We start from the raw sequence: 17,911 nt of genomic DNA on the forward strand, positions 1-17,911 counted from the left end.
TATGAAATTCACAATTAGAGCCATTTTATCGTCATTTAACCTTTCTAGAACGGTGAACCATAGTCAAGTTGGCGCTTAAATAGTTGCCAAACTACATGAATCTAGCCTATTATCAATACCCCGCACTTAAATCATTGCTAGTTCCCGAGCAATCCACCATACTCTATAAAGGTTGCTTCACTAAGCTTTTCCCTAATGTATCACACCAAGAACATATCACCAAAGTTGCGTCTAGTAGTGTAACATCTTTTCCTCAAGAGTCGACTCTCACGTGCCGTGCATTATTCATACTTACTCAAATTACCCTATACAGAGGTCAAGACTTATCTTTCCTTCGTGAATCAAATGCCCTCACATCACACATGAGAGTAGTGATCGGGTCCAACCCTACACCACTACAAAGTGGCAAGAGCGATCGATGCAGCTTTTACCCGAGAAGGTCGGGATCGAATCCACAGAGAGCTAGAATGTTTGGGATTTGGATTCCTATCTAAACTAGCAGTAGTGCTCTTAATTACAATTCCAATCATATTTGTTTGTTTGTTACTTCTAGTTTTATGCTAATGAGAAATTAAACTAAGTATGAATGCTTGTAAGATTTTCTAAATGGTTAAAGAGGCACTAGGGAAGTGACTATCTCCTAGGTGAATACTTGACGGGTTCTAAAGCCTAAGGCAAACTTATTATGTTGGGGATTACGATATAGCCAATGCACAGAACTACTCACTCTATACCTCTCGGTAGCTTGAGTGACTTTGCCCTAATTGACTTTCTCAAGACCAATTGGGTGTCAAAATTGTGCAAGTAATATAAGCTCAAGTCGGGTATTACTATCTCTAGGTTTAACCCTTTAATTGGGTCTGTCAATCTCTTGATTACATCCCAATTTCTTGTTGGACTGATTTTCCTAGACTCAAGCTCTCTTTCTCAAGAATAACCCAAGTCAAAAAGGCACAAATTAGTGTTTGCAACCACTAATTCAACATGGGAAGCACAAATCAGTCCAAATATCAAATACACATAAACACCTAATCCTTAAAACAAAAGACCCATCAAATACCCATATTAGGGTTGAGCCACAACCCTAGCTAATGGGTATAGCTACTCATAATAATGGAATAAATCAGAAATTTATATGAAGAATAACCAATATAATATGATTACAAATTAAGAATTGAAGATTCAGTGTTAAACTGGCTACAAATTACTCATAATGGAATAAAAACTGTCGTTCACATGCTCTGCTAAGTTAAGATTCTAACAGATACCCTAAAAATATGAAAAGAAAGTCTTTATACAAGGTCGAATTTTCTGGACAAAAATACCCCTGATGGAGGTACCGCGTACCTTGGAAAATGCACCACGACTGCGGTGAGGCTTTTTAGCTTTATTGCTCAGTCTCTGAATCTGGCCATCGCGGACCGCATAAAATGCACCCGGCCATGGTGGCTTCACTGTTGTCCGCACAAAATGGACCGCGGACCGCAATGGCTTCCATCTTCAATATTCCTAGCTCTCTGAATCCCCTCTCCGCAGACCGCATAAACCGGATTGCGGCTGCGATAAATCCTCCGCGGATTGCAGTGATTGAGTCTCCAAACTTGCATCTCTCTGATCTTTCCCACCGCGGACCGCACTAAATGGACTGCAACCGCAGTGGGTTTGTTGCGGCTGCAGTGGATTTTATGCTACAGCAGTGCCTTGATTTGTTCTTGGTACGTATGCAGGTTTCACTCCTTTTTGAGCTGGTTTTGACTACTTATCACCTTTTTGACAAAACGGTGCAAACAAGCACAACATGTAAACTTTCAGGACTACTTGTATATATTTTTAGTCCAAAACTCAAGCAAAAAAAAGAGTATAAAATAGACTAGAATCCCTACTTATCAATTCCCCCAAACTAAAGCTTTTGCTTTTCCTCAAGCAAACAAAGTAATTTCCACCTCCTTAAGGATAAAACCAAGAAAATTCAGCTGACCTAAAGTGACCTCATCTAGCATCATTGGGACTAACAATTGCCCTCAAATCAAATGAATCATTAACAACATTCAACCTTTTAAGCACCATGGTTTTAGTGCGACACAAGAGCATCAAGAGTTGATTCAACTCATCAATGAAACTCTTTCTACTACTTTGGTCATTGTCGAGCCCAAATTCATACATCCTCAACTCTCCCTAAGCAAACCTCACTTTTAGGTTGTAGCACTCAGAACGAGGATTGTGGAAAACACACTCACCTCTCTCAAAGAAAGGTCACAAGTCCGGCTCTAAGTATCATAAAATTTCCCCTTATGTGAGTCACCACTAATGTAAGATTCATTCAATTCAAGACATATAGGGCTTTTGTGGATATATAATGAAGGCTTTTGGTTCAGGGTAGGAAATATTTGGTCTAAGTAGGTCTTCCCTTAAGCACTTCATTTCTTCATTTTGGCACACATTCTCTTGACTTTTTGAGTCATTTACTTCTCTCTTAGAGGGTTAGAGAGACACACTGTCACTCTTTCTTGTTCATTTCAAACATTTTTTCCTTTCTAAACTTTCCACCTCTTTCATCTCTTTACTTTTATTGAATCCCTTCATTTCTTCTACATTGTTCATTCTTTTTGACTTTTTGATTTTCTTTCTTTTTCATTGCCTTTCCTTTTCTTCCTTTTGTACCTTTTACCACTTTGTTGCATTCCTTGTCTCTCCCCCCAAACTTATGCTTTTGCCTTGTGCTAAGGAAAGATCGGGTACCAAAAGAGGGTCTTTTTAGAATGGGTAAAAGCTTGTATCATGGTCTTTGAAAGAAAAGGGGCTATGGCTCAAAAAGGTTGACTAGGGATATTATTATTGGTAGGCTATGGATGTTTTCAAGATATCATTCGGATCAAGGAGAGCCTATAATCACTTCTCAAGTCTAACTACACTTAGGATTTCGCCTAGACAAACATTCAGGGTAAGTTCTAAACTAATAGCACGTGACTTGGACCTGCAATTCAAATTCTCACCACACAAGTTATAGGATTGCAAAAGAGACAGAGTCGGGGTCCACAAAAACCTTAACTAAGATTTGAGCAACACGAATGGTTAGGAAAAACCACTTGATGATTATCGGCCAACACAAGAGTCTCAAGGTCACAACTTTCCCCATCCTATATATAACAATTTGTTTTTGAACATAAGATCAAAAGCAAATGTGTTAGGCCCAAGTGAAGCTTTGCTTGAGGCACTATTACTCATTAACTGCTATTTACACACAAAAAAACAGACTCAAACTATTAAGAAGGTTGTTATGCCATCCATCATCGGCAAGAGTCACCCGATTCACACAAATTCCACATTTGGAAAGAACCGTGGCATTAAGAAAACCAAAAGCTTATTGCACGCAAAACTGAAAGTAAGAAGCTACGAAAATGAAGTAAGAAGCTATGAAAGAAAATGCGGAAAGTAAAATGAATATGTACAATAAGGTATTTAGACGAATATACATAAGAGAGAATGAATATATAAATCAGAAAGTAACTTTATATACAAACCAAGGTTGAAAAGTACGAAAAGTTAAATAAATTGGTAAAATTATATATATACCAAAAGTGAAAAAGCATAATAAAATGAAAGTAGTATCATATTTACAACCCAATATCATCAAAATAGGGCTACCCCCTCAAATGAAAGCTAGTATTGTCCTCAATGCTAACTAACCAAAAATAGTTCAAGAAAAGATAGAGAGTAAAGAGAAACTCCCTATTGGCCCTCCGTCTGCATGGGATCGTGAGCTTGGGTCCCTGGGTCCTGTGACTACTCGAGAGCCTATGACTCAATCTCTGTAACATGTGCCTGCACTAGGGCCTGTGGCTGCTCTGAGACATGAGGCTGGCTAGAGGAACCTCCATACGGGTCCTCCAACTCTATCACTGCATCACCGGTCTATGGGATCACTTTCCTCCTCTTTGGTTCCCTCTCCATCTCCTACTCCTGCTCCGGCTCAGTCTGAGCTACTGGAGGCTGCTCATGCAACAGTAGGTCCAATGGTAGATGGTCGGCAGCCTTAATCTTCTCCACTTCTACTCTCAACTCCTTCACATACTCCTTTTATGCTCGAGTCTTTCTCAGCTTCTTTGTTTCCTTAGTCAGCTCCTTCAATGCTTTCCCATGAGTACCTACAGCCTCCAATATCAACTGTTGGTTTTCTAGGAGCTTCTTCTGGCTGTCTAGAAGTTCCTTGAGAGTCTCCTCCACTAGCTGACACCTGTGGCTGTGGGGGTACGGACTGGGCTTCCACCGAGGTAGAAAGCACAGACATTTTAAAAATAGCTGCTGCATCCAGTCGTTGATATTGGCAAAGGGTTTGGCTCAAATGGTGGGCAGTCAATGGGTAAGCGAAGGATGAGCGGATATCTGGAGTAGTGGCAGTAGAGGATCCTGGGGCAATGTCTGGTGTAGCTGAGGGAGGCTGAGAAGAAGATACTACCACTACTGCCTCTTCAGACTGGCTAGTAGAAGCATTGGCTTTGCCTTTAGGATCTTTGCCTTTTGGGTTGTCATCACCCTTGAGGCTGTACTAGGAGAAAAGCATCTTTGGTTTCACCTTCACATCAAACTTCCTTTTCCCTACATCTTGGTCCTCAAAGTACATTGTCAGGAAATTTGGGAAGGGATAGGATCTATCACCTTCATTTACCACCCTTGTGATTTCCTTGGATATAACATTCCCGATGTTGATCGGGTACCCTGCCATGATAGATTCCACCAATATTGCCCGGGAGATAGGTAGAGAGTTCTCATAATTAGCGGGGTCCAGCCTACTGTATACGAAAGTCTCCCACCCTTTAGCCTCGAAGTTCAAAGTTCTCCTCAAAATTTGGACTCCTGATGTCAACCATACTGGGGTGGTACCCGGGAGTGCTAAGTATTCTGCCAACCACAAACGGGCTGCCTCATCCTATGCTACCTTTTCTAAGTACAATGATTGATCTTCCTCTGAAAAGCCCAGGTAGTCATTGATAGTCTTCCCATCAAATTTCTCTATCAGATTCTGCACTTTAGTCACTTTAGTGCCCTTTTTTAAATGGGAAGCATTAGCGTAGAACTCCTTGACTAAGTGCTCATTTGCCTCCTCGACTGTGCTTGAAAAGTATTCCCAGCCCGATCTCTATTTGAAATGCCTCTTCACATAAGGGTTGTGAGGCAGAAGGTCCTTCTCAATAATTTTCCGCTCAAGTATTAATTTCCTCTCGGGCCACCAGGAACTTGTGGTAAGCAATCTCACTAAAAAACCTATCCTTCCAAGCCTCCGGGTTTCTAGTTCTCTCCCCCCTCCCCCTCCTGTTTGGGGCTTTCCCCCTTGAATGGGATATTCCCCGGGTATTGAAGCTGATGATGCACTATCACTGCTCTCTGCTGAGCCCTCAGACGACTCAGAAAAAATTTGAACTGAAGCTTGAGTAGTAGGAGAGCCTAGAGGTGTGGGCTCATCTTACAATCTACGCCTCTCCGGCCAGTCAGGAACATACTCCGGCACTGAATCGGAGTCAGGTGCCTCCCGGGAGGGCAAATACTCACTTTCCTCTGAATGGAAAGCAGCTTTATCTGCAGCCTTTATTGACCTTCTAGTGTCCCCAATTGCTTTTCGAACTTAGGGGGTCAATTTGATCATACCTCATCCCCTACCCCAGGAGGACTCTCCTTTGCCTTTCTGTTTTTCACCTACGCCTCGTGATTTAACCATTATATGCAAGGAGAATTCATTCAGTTTTTGTTAGTATCACAATACCAGATGAAGCAGTGAAGATTATGATTAAAATTAGCTAACTACAGACCGCATAAAAAGCAGTGCGGCCGTAAAGGAACTACCGTGGACCGCACAAAATGGCATTGCGATCCGCATTGAGGTGGGGATCAGAATACCCACTCTCTGATTCAGGGCACCACGGACCGCAAAAAATGCTCTGCGGCTGCGGTAAGGCATCGCGGACCGCAGAAAATCAACCGCGGCTGCAGCCCTCAAACTTTACCCCTCTGAAGTTTTACCACCGCGGTTCGCATAAAATAGCATCGCGGACAGCAGAGAGGCATTGTGGACCGCATAAAAACCATCGGGGTCGCGGTAAGCATAACTCAGCAATACCAACCTAGGGTTTCAACATTTTTCTCCTTTTTAGCCTAAATTCACATATTGTCACCCCACTAGGTATTCAATCATTATTCTTAACTAATTAATCCTAATCTAAATACGTTATGCAACCCTAAGCTAAATATTGAAAGAAAAGGGAAAAAGAAGAAAGAGAACTAACGAATTAAAAGAAAATGAAACAAAATTAAAGATTAGGGAAAGATTAAAAGTACCAGTAATGAGATGCAGTAAAGATGAATGAGAATCAGTGATTGAATTTGCAAAGTTAGGGCTTGATGAACGGTAGTTTTTTCTATTTAGAAAGCAAATGTGCGAAAAGTGTAAATGAAGGCCTGAGGTCCTGTTTATAGAAAAAGTACATGAGACCCACGTTACCAACCCACCATGGACCGTACAAAATGCACCGCAATCCGTGGTACTTAAGCACAAGGAGCACTGGGGAAGAAGTCACTACGGACAGCAAGAAATGCTCTGCGGCCGCGGTAGGGCACCGCGGACTGCATAAAATGCATTGCGGCCGCGGTGACAATGTTCAGAGAACCTCCACTTTTTACCATTTAACACTGCGAACCGCAATGAAATTTTGCCCCCGCAACAAGGCCATTGCGGCCGCGAAAATGCATTGCGGCCGCGAAAATGCATTGCAGCAGTAGTCCAAACTTCAGAGAGTGCAACATTTTTCCAATTTGGTCCTGCACTGCATCAAAATAACCCTACATACATCTCACAACCAGTTAGTCCAAAAGCAAATCCTACACTAAAAAAAATCAAAGAAAAACAAAAAACAAAGACACATGGGTTGCCTCCCTAGAAGCGTCTGATTTAACGTCGCGGAATGACGCACGTTACCATCAAATCACTTTAGATAGATCAGTGTCACCATGTGGCTGTCATCAATCTTGCCAAGGTAGTGCTTGACTCTGTGCCCATTAACTCTGAAGACCTCCCCATTTTTGTTCTTCAAGTCAAGTGCACCAAACGGAGTCATAAGCACCACTTCAAAAGGTCCACTCCATTTCAACTTAAGCTTTCCCGGAAACAGACGTAACCGAGAATTGAACAAGAGAACCAAATCACCCTCTTTGAACTCCTTGCTACGAGCATACTTATCATGAAGGTACTTGTGAGCACGTGATTTTTGCCCTATATGAATAACTCCCACAAATTCAAAACAAAATAATTTTTTCCATTATTTGCAATTTTATGGATTTATGTAGTATTTTCTGTCAATTGTTAGCATTTGTCTGTGCACGTTTATTTTATTTAATTAATGAAGAATACAAAAAATGTAATGCATGTGCATTTAGGATTTAACTTTATATTTTAAGAATTAATTAGTAATTAGGTTATTTTATATTAAAAAAATCTCAAAAATAGTTATTTTGCACCTTTTAGTTTTAATTTTAATTTTTGAGTAGTTTTTCTTTAATTTATTAATTGTGGTAATTATTTAGGATTAGTTAGTATTTATGATAAGTTAGTTTGGTTTTATAACTTAATTTAGGATTTTAATTTTGAAAAAATAGAACAAGAAAAAGGGGGAATTAATTTGAAAAGAAAGAGGAGAGAAATGAGAAATCAGAGTTTGGGCTGTTCTTCAAACCCAAATCTCCAGGCCCAAAATTTTACCCCTCAAGCCCGCCTATCCTAGCCCATACCCGATCTGACCCCGCCCATAACCAAAACGATAGCGTTTCAAATTCCTTTGATCAGGGCCGTCGATCTTACTTGATCGGACGGTCCAGAATTAAAACCCCATTTTAATATATCCCAAAACCCCTTAGGATCCCCCCCACCTCTTCGTCTCCCTCAGCTTAACCCAAACCCTAGAGACAGCCGCCACCGCTCCCCACCGCCTTCCGGTGGCGCCGCCGCCTCCAAACTTCCCCAAAATCACACCCCGGAACCCCCAAACCCCCCTCATTCCAAATCCTTACTTAGTTTCCTTCGAATCTTTCTAGAATCCCTCGAATATAAGATACAAATTCATGCCCTAAAAATTCAAAACTCGATACGGTCAAAACTGGTGGCATGCATCGACTCCGGAAAGCTGATTCACTACAAAATTGATGCCATTGGCTCTTTCTTAACAGAGAAGAGCGATTGGTATTAGTTTTGTGTGAATCGAGTTATCAGATTTTAATTTCGAGTCTAGCCAAGTGAGTTCTATTTTTCTTTTGACCAGTTTCGTTCGTCTTTTCTTCTCCTCCTCCTCTTCTTCTTCTTCTTCTTCTAGGATTATTCTAGTGACTTGTTCTTTGTCTGAGTGTGTTGAAGAATTTTGAACTCGGTTTTTTTTTTCCTTTTAGATCAATTTAGGGATCGTTTGTTAGTCTTTCAGTTTTGCTCCTCAAATTTTAATTAATGTTAAATTGCTATCCTTTTATTTTTAAGGTTATGGCATGTTCTGTTAATTAGCTTAAGTAGAGTATTGTTAATTTAGAAAGTTCGTTAATTTTGTTTTGGTATCTAGCTTGAAAGAGAATTAATGGTTAGTTTAAGTTTTGGGTTTTGTAGTTTACTCTTTGGTTTTTCATTTTTCAGCTTCTCATTCGAATTTTTTTCAATTAATGTTCTGATATTTCTTTGATTTGGGATTTGGGGTTCAATTCAGACCCATTCAATTGAGTTTGCACCCTATGTGCAGGATTAGCCCATACTTTGCCTAGCTTTTTGAGGATAATTTCAGGGGCAATACCAGGACCATAGGAGTTAATTTAGGTAGTCTAGCCTAAGGGAGCTTCAATAATTGAATTGGGAAGCTTCTAATAGTGGTAGGGTTAGAGGTGCACTAACAAATTTAATGGAGTTAATTAAAAATGTGGAAAGGGGATTGGTAATGGGGAAGGCACTAAAATCAGTGCCTATTTAAAGGCTGAAGAACAGAGGTTATGAAAAAAAAAGAGGAAAAAGAGAGTCTAAGAGTTTGAAGAGCTGAAAAATACAGAAAATACAAACGGCTAGATATTTACTGTTCCATTGATTTCTCTTGTTGATTTCTGAAATTTTCAAATTCTGAAATACTTTCTGGTTCATCTGGGAATGAATATGAATTGATTCGGGTTGGAGAGCTGGGTCTTGAGCTGTTGAAATTGTTTTACTGTTTCATTGGTTGCATTCTGGGATAATTTCACTCTTTTAAGTGATTGAATTTGAGGCTGATTTCTGCTACTTCTACTGCTGCTCGATCTCTGATCCATTTGCTTTATTTCTTCTTTTTTTTTCAGGTATTCTTTTAGCTTGAGTAAAGGAGGACTGCTGAATATGTAGTTCAAATGAAATGCTGTTTGAATAAAAGTTGTGTTTAAAGCTGATTTCTCATGTTTCTCTTCCTGTTTCAATATTCAGCAATTAGACTTTGAACTGTTAGGTTTTCTTTGTCTCTGGTCTTTCTTTTTCTGAGTTCATGTGTGAAGGGCTGCCTGTATTAGCAAGTTTGCCTTTGTGTTGATGTATGAACTATGGACTCTAGTTATTTAATGTTCTTTTAATCAATATAAGTGAATGTTGGGGAAAGACTTATTAAGGGTTTGATAGGTTAGTGTGAATGGGATTCTGAATTATTAAAAGCATGAAGTGTTTGGATTGGTTAACTTGTTGATTAAAGATAATTGAGGCTTTGTTTTATGTGATTTCTTAAGAATTGAATGGGTTGTATATGAGTAGCTATGATAAAAGTTTGAAGCTAAGCTAGTTTTGATTTCCAGTTTATTTAGTCTGTTGAAATCTTCAAGTGAGCTTAAAGCGTGTGAACATCCAAGTTATTATCATGTTTAGCATCTCCATACTACCAATAATCGTGTGTCTGTAGATGTTTACAAAAGCAATTAGACTGTTTGACACTTGAATGTTTACTCATTGAGGATAAATTGTGAATGCTGAAATCAAGCACATGCATATATGAATCATGCGTTTCAGATTTGTCGGCTGCGATTCGTATAACACTCCCTAATGTTGGAGTCTAGAGGTATAATCTCTGACAGTATTTGTTGTTGTGGAATTTTCAAATATGGCTATTGATGCAATAAATTAGCCCCCTAAAATGTGTGCTCTATTTGGTTTCAATTTGATTTTATCTTTCAAGATAGTTGAGTTTCGCTAGTTTACTTTTTGTTAGAAGAAGGTCTATGTGTATATTTACCTGATGTTTCTGGCTTTGTCTTGGAATCTATTTGAAGAATTTGATCCTTAGTCCTAATTCTTAAAAGATTTGAATACTTAGAATTGTAATGATAGTGAGGAAATAGTTCTAAATTATGTTTGTATTTCAAGTAATTATTCGTGGTCATTCTAATTGAGTTGCCTGACTGTTGTTATTGATATTATGACGCTAGAGGATTTTCATTTCATTTAGCACTGATAAATGACAAGAGTAAGTGCTACATTTGATAATATACGTAATTATTAGAAGACAAATCTACCTACATAGGTTTAATCTTGTACTTTGACCTAATCCTTTCTTAATATTCAATAAAGCATGATTAATTGTTAAAATAAAAACGTAGCTCCCTTTTGTTAAAGTAAATCGAGGCGCGCCATTTAGCGAATTTTCCATGGCCCTCGCAAGGTTAAAAATGCGTAGTTGCTTTAGGTGCGTTGTTTTAATAAATAACTTCCTTAAACTCGGGTGTGCATTTCATGTGACCCAAATCCAAATCCTAACAATGTTAAGTAAAATATGTCATGGATTAAATAAAATATGTCACAAATCGCGGGTGCATTTCATGTGGCATGATCAAAAGACGTGTTTTAAATAACGTTGAATTTTTCTAAAAATAATTAAAAGCGGTTTAAAGTTAAAATGCACATAGGTTTAAAAGTGTTTTAAAATCAGATATTTAGGCCAATAATAACAGTTGAGCGACCGTGCTAGAACCACGGAACCCGAGAATGCCTAACACCTTCTCCCGGATTAACAAAATTCCTTACCCAGATTTCTGTGTTCACGGACTGTAAAGTAGAGTCGATCTTCCCTCGATTCAGGATTTAAAACCGGTAACTTGGGATACCATAAATTATCCCAAGTGGCGACTCTGAAATTTTAATAAATGATCTCGTTTTGATTGTCACTTTAATTGGAAAAACTTCCTTATGCCCTTCCGGGGTGTAGTAAAAAAGGAGGTATGACAATACTTCATCTTGTCCTTGTACAAGGACGAACTGGAGTAGGCATAAAATCGGAATTCATCAAGTTCATTAAGCTACTCCACACGAAGATTTGCTGCCACATCCTATTCAAGATTCAGCTTCCTCAAAGCCCACTTGGCCTTGTGCTATAACTCAATCGATAGATGGAAAGCTTTCCCAAATACTAACCGGTATGGAGACATACCAATCGGAGTCTTGTAAGCAGTCCTATAAGCCCATAGAGCATCATCCAATTTCTTTGACCAATCGGTCCTATTTGCATTGACCGTCTTTGACAATATACTCTTGATTTCCCTATTTGAGACTTCAACTTGGCCACTCGCCTGAGGGTGATAAAGAGTAGAAACTTTGTGATTGACACCATACTTTGCAAGCAAAGTGTCAAAAGCTCGATTACAAAAATGAGACCTCCCATCACTTATGATTGCTCGAGGAGTTCCAAACCTAGTAAAAATGCTCTTCTTGAGAAACGCACAACACTCCGAACCTCATTATTGGGTAAAGCCACAGCTTCAACCGACTTTGAAACATAGTCAACTGCCACTAGAATGTATGTGTTCCCACACGAACTAATAAACGGACCCATGAAATCAATTATCCACACATCAAAAATATCAACTTCGAGAATAGTATTGAGAGGCATCTCATCTTTCTTCGAAATTCCACCCGCTCTTTGACATTTGTCGCATCTTTTCATAAGTTCACTTGCATCTTTGTACAAAGTTGGCCAGTAAAACCCACAACTAAGAACTTTGAAGTTGTCCTCGCCCTGCCATGATGACCACCATAGGGAGAGGAATGACAAGCCTCTAAGATACTCAATTGCTCCTCCTCTGGGACAAGCCTACGGATCATACCGTCATTGCAAATCTTGAACAAGTACAGCTCATCCAAATAGAAGTCCAAACTATCCCGTTTAAGCTTCTTCCTTTGGTTAGAAGAGAGCTCACACGGGATTATACCAGTCACAAGGAAATTAGCAACGTCTGCAAACCATGGCATACCATTCATCGACGCAGAAAGAAGTTGCTCATCGGGAAATAAATCATTGATCTCTAGGCCATCACGAGGCCTCCCCTCCTCCTCCAAGCGGGACTAGTGGTCCGCCACTCGGTTTTTACAACCCTTCCGGTCCACAATCTCCAAATCAAACTCTTGAAATAAAAAGACTCATCGCATCAGCCTAGCTTTGGGATCCTTCTTCGTCATCAATTACCGGAGTGCGTCATGATCGGTATGAACTATGACCTTGGCACCCATGAGATATGGCCGAAATTTCTCTATTACGAACACAATAGCCAAAAGCTCTTTTTCCGTCACCGTGTAGTTCACTTGAGCATCATTCATTGTCTTGCTCGCATAATACACCGAATGAAATATTTTATTCACTCTTTGACCCAAGACCGCCCCAACCGCAACATCACTCGCGTCACACATGAGCTCGAAAGGCAAGCTCCAATTGAGTGCAGTAATAATAGGAGTGGTGGTCAACTTGTGCTTGAGAAGTTTGAAAGCTTGCATACATCCCTCATTAAACACGAACTTGGCATCTTTTTCCAATAACTTGCACAAGGGATTCACTATCTTCAAAAAGTCCTTGATAAATCTCCGGTAGAACCCCGCATGCCCAAGAAAACTTCTAACTCCCTTGACTGAAGTAGGGGGAGGGAGCCTTGAAATCACTTCAATTTTTGCTTTTTACACCTCTATACCATGCTTTGAAATTTTATGGACGGGGACTATGCCCTCCTCAACCATGAAGTGGCATTTCTCCCAATTAAGCATAAGGTTGGTTTCTTCACAACGGGCCAACACTCTATCAAGATTTTTCAAACATTCATCAAATGAGTCACCCACAAAACTGAAGTCGTCCATAAACACCTCCAAAATGTCCTCCACCATGTCGATAAATATGGCCATCATACACCGCTGGAATGTAGCCGGTGCATTACACAACCCAAATGGCATCCTAGAAAAAGCAAAGGTACCATACGGACAAGTGAATGTGGCCTTCTCCTGATCTTCTGGAGCAATCAAAATTTGGTTGTACCCAGAATCCCATCCAAGAAGCAGTAGAAGGCACGCCCAGCAAGTCTGTCTAGCATCTAATCAAGAAAAGGCAATGGAAAGTGATCCTTGCGGGTCACTTTATTCAACTTGCGGTAATCCATGCACACCCTCCACCCGGTGATAGTCCTGGTAAGAATCAACTCATTGTTTGCATTGGTAACCACGGTCATACCACCGTTCTTCGGCACACATTGCACCGACGAAGTCCAAGAGCTATCAGAGATAGGGTACACAATCCTGGCATCCAACCACTTGATCACCTCCTTTTTCACAACTTCTTGCATTGCCTCGTTCAACCTCCTTTGATGTTCCAAGGAAGGATTTGCATCATCTTCAAGAATAATCTTGTGCATACAAAAGGCGGGGCTTATTCCCCGAATATCAGCTATGGTCCATCCAATGCCTTCTTCCGTTTTTGGAGCACCGCCAATGTGGCATCTGTGAGCACGTGATTTTGCCCTACATGAATTACTCCCATAAATTCGAGAAAAATAAATTTTTCCCATTATTTGCAATTTTTGTTAGATTTTTCATAGGATTTTTTTGTTAATAATTTGCATTTGTCTGTGCATGTTTATTTTATTTAAATCATGAAAAAATATATATACAAAAATACTCTGCATGTCATTTGAGGTTATTTTTTTTTTTTACATTTTTAGGTTAATTGATAAATTAGTTGTTTTATAAAAATGAAAAAATCACAAAAATGGATCACTTTTGCATTTTTAGCCTTTTAATGTTAAATTTGTAGTTCTTCTTCTATTTTAGGAGTTAACTAATTTGTGTAAATATTATGATGGGTAATTAGCTTAATTTAGCAAATTATTTTAATTTAAGGGTTAATTTGGTTTGTTAAGTAATTCAAAAGGAAAAAAAAAGAGAGAAAAAATTAAAAAAAAAAAGGAAAAGCAAAAAAAAAGTGGGGGGGGGGGGGGGAATGGATTGAATTTAGTAATACCCAAGTTAGGCCCAATTTGGGCCTGTCCCAAAACGTCCAAAGCAAGACCCTGACCCTCCCCAAAACCCGTGACCCGTCTTTCCCCAAACCCGCCCCGTTTCCCCTCATATATAAATCTTCTTATACCATTTTCCCCCAAAACCTAACCCTAAATTAAACCCCAAAAGCGCCGCGCACCCTCCATCTGCGATTCTACTCGCCCAAATCGTCCCCTACTCGTCTGAGTTTTCAGATGAGTTCTTCCCTAAATTGAGCGCACATGGTCTCCTCATCTCTCTCCAACGTGGCTTAACCTTCTCTGACAGAATATTTTTGGCTTCATCCATTTATCACGTGCTTTTGATGTCTTGGGATGAATCTCGGTTAAATGGGAGCGGTTGGATGCGAGAAATCACATCCACGCCTTCCATTTGTCCGGGTTTTGTTCTATGTGAGATTTTTCGTGGTTTTTTCGGATTCGGAGGGAATATTTGGAGATTTCTTGGAGAGGAGGGCAGAAGGTTCGAGAATTCTTGAATGCTATATAAGAGAGGATATTTCAGAGGTCAGGGACAAGAAAAATGAGAGAAAAATCGGGAATAGATCTTCAGAAAAGTTTAGTAGTAAAATTTCTAAGGTTATGAAGTTTTTCCTTCTTTTGACATTTTCTTTTCTCTGATTCGACACCCTTTGTTCGAAAACGAAAATGGTCTGTGTTTGTTTCCTCGTTCGAGTTTCATTTTCCAAAAGAAAAAGCAGAGAAAAACAAAAAAAATGAATTTTTGAAGTTCAAAAAGGATCTCAAATAAGAAACTTTTCGAAAAAATAAGAAGAAGAAGAAGCTGTGATTGAACAATTGTTGTTACTCTTTGCTCGGATCTGCCAGTCTGCTATCCAGAGTTTCAGATCTGGGTTTGGGTTTGGTCTAGCTAATTTTTCTTATAAATAGGTCAATCTTAGTCCAAGTAAGTATATTCTCTTACTTCTGTAGTTTTCCAGATTTGGTTTAATACAAAGTCATAACTATTTTCCTTCATCTTTTATTGTTGTTTGGGTTCTGTGTACTGTAATGATAATTTGCTTGCCTAAAACTTTATTCATCATATGAACATAGTTGGTCTCGGATTTGCTGCTTTACATTGACCATGGAGTAACAAATGGCAGATAGCATTATTAATTGCTTTATCGAAGCTTCTTGGTCGAAAATTACATTAAAAGAGAACATTATACTCCTTTCTGTTTCTAAATCAATTATGCTTAATTTGTCATCGATAAAGCATACGTGGGTAACAAATTGTAGTTTTGCAATGATTTCTTGAATGTTATTAAGAAGGAGAAAGAATTTTGTTGTTTTTTTTGTTAATGGTTACTCGACTTTTTGGACAACACTTTAAAAGTGTACGTTGAAGTATTTCCTTTAGTGCTCTCCCTCCATCTTTTTTTACTTTTCAAGCTTTTAGTATTTTTTCAATGTAATAAGAAAATTCAAGTTTTAGTAGTAATTGGATTCCCCATTTTTTTTAATTATATGCAAAAGTGTAAATTTCATGTTCGATGAATTGTCTAAATGTGACGTAGTATCTGCTACAGCTTTGGTTAGCCATATTTTCTAGACTTAATTAGCACAAGGAAGCAATAACAATCTCCTCAAGAATGATTGAGTTTTATATTAGACCCAATGAGTTCACTTTAGGCAATGTAACTCACCCTTCTGTTGTTCTTAAAGTCCTTAAATAAAAAAAAAAAAAAAAAGCAATTTCATGCCATTTCAATAAAACTTGGCCTTCAGTCAAAGGTTTACGTGGGTAATGCACTTCTGGATCCTTATGCAGTATCGAGGAAGCTTTTTTTTATTAGATAATTTCAATTGGCAGTGAAATAGATTTTTCTAGGGTGGGTTTTTCAAGATAACCTTTCAGGTTTCCTTATCGGATGTTTTATTTTAAATTCCAATTAGCTTTATACATTGTGGAACTTCGACATTTATTATCAATGTGTGTTTAAATTACTGTGAAGTGTTTTGTTAACTTTCATGAAGTAGGTGCAATGTTGCTTTATGGTAAAATTATTCTAGTGATAGCTCTACCTGTGATTTGTGAGGATGAGTTAGATACAATTGACTTCCACAACTCATGGCCTCACAATATTTTCAAATTAGATTTAGAAAAAGAATTCATGAACCCCGTATCTTTCTTTTAGTCACGCAAAAAATTATTACACTTACGGGTACAACTCCCGTGACGTGATTGTGATAATTAGTTTTTAAATTAGTTTAAAACAAAAGCACTTTTAGTTTGCCTTTAAGAAATATAACCTTTTTTTTTCTTAAAATAATTTGAGGTGTGCCACGCCAAACAAAATCTTGAAATGCATGGCCTCTCGCTTAATTGATATTCTAATCCTTAGAATTCGAGGCGTGCCATTTAGCGAATTTTCCATGGCCCTCACAAAGTTGCAAATGCGTAGTTACTTTAGGCACGTTATTTTAATAATTTACCTTCCTAAACTCGGGTGCGCATTTATGTGGCCCAAATCCAAATCTCAACAATGTTAGATAAAATATGTCGAGATCTGCGGGTGCATTTATGTGACGTGGTTCAAGACGCATTTTAAATGACGTTGCAATTTTTCCTTAAAATAAATAAAGCGGTTATAAAGTTAAAATGCACATAGGTTTAAACATGTATTAAAATCAGATAATGGGCCATTTGTAACAGTTGAGCGACCATGCTAGAACCACGGAATCCGGGAATGCCTAACACCTTCTCCCGGGTTAACAAAATTCCTTAACCGGATTTCTGGTTCGCGGACTGTAATACAGAGTCAATCTTTCCTCGATTTAGGATTTGAACCGGTGACTTGGGACACCATAAATTATCCCAAGTGGTGACTCTGAATCTTTTAATAAAAATTTCCCATTTCGATTGTAACTTTAAGTTGGAAAAAACTCCTTTATACACCCTTTCCGGGGGTGTAGGTAAAAAGGAGGTGTGACAGATCTGGCGACTCTGCTGGGGATCGAACGAATCTCTGGTTCAGGGTTCAAAAATTCGAGCTTAGAATAATTGTTATATTTGGCTTTATTTATTATCTAATTTTATTACATGATTGGGCCTAATGTGCTAAATGTTGCCTTTACCGCTTTGATATTATCTGAACTGTACATAAACTGCTACGAAACCCCTCTTTTCTCTCTCCCGAGGAGTGCACACTGGTCGTGACTTCTTTCTGTTAGTGTCATATACCAAATAAAACGAGGTTCGAACAAGTTGCAAAGTCGGATGATCTTTTGGTTACCGGTACGCAGCCCCCCCCCGGCTCGAGTTGTCCGCTTGGGTAAGCCAGGTCTAGAATAATGCACCTAGGTTTTAAACCTAGAATAACTCAGCATCATGCCGGATCCCTAGTAGGAACGCTTATCTGCATCATGTTCATTTGACTTTGGAGACTCAACAGGGGTTGGGTCTGTCTAGGACAAGTGTACCCAAAATGAAAAAGACCATCCTGATGCATCCTACTTGCTAATTGTGCATTTATTGCTTCAGATTTGCATGTTGACCGGCTTATAGGGAAAAGGTTAGGAGAAGGAAAGTCAATGTGAGGGCTAAGAGAGATAATTGCTTGTTTTTGGAAAAACC

Source organism: Nicotiana sylvestris, chromosome 8 (genome assembly GCF_000393655.2).
Source record: "Nicotiana sylvestris chromosome 8, ASM39365v2, whole genome shotgun sequence".
Lineage (NCBI taxonomy): Eukaryota > Viridiplantae > Streptophyta > Magnoliopsida > Solanales > Solanaceae > Nicotiana > Nicotiana sylvestris.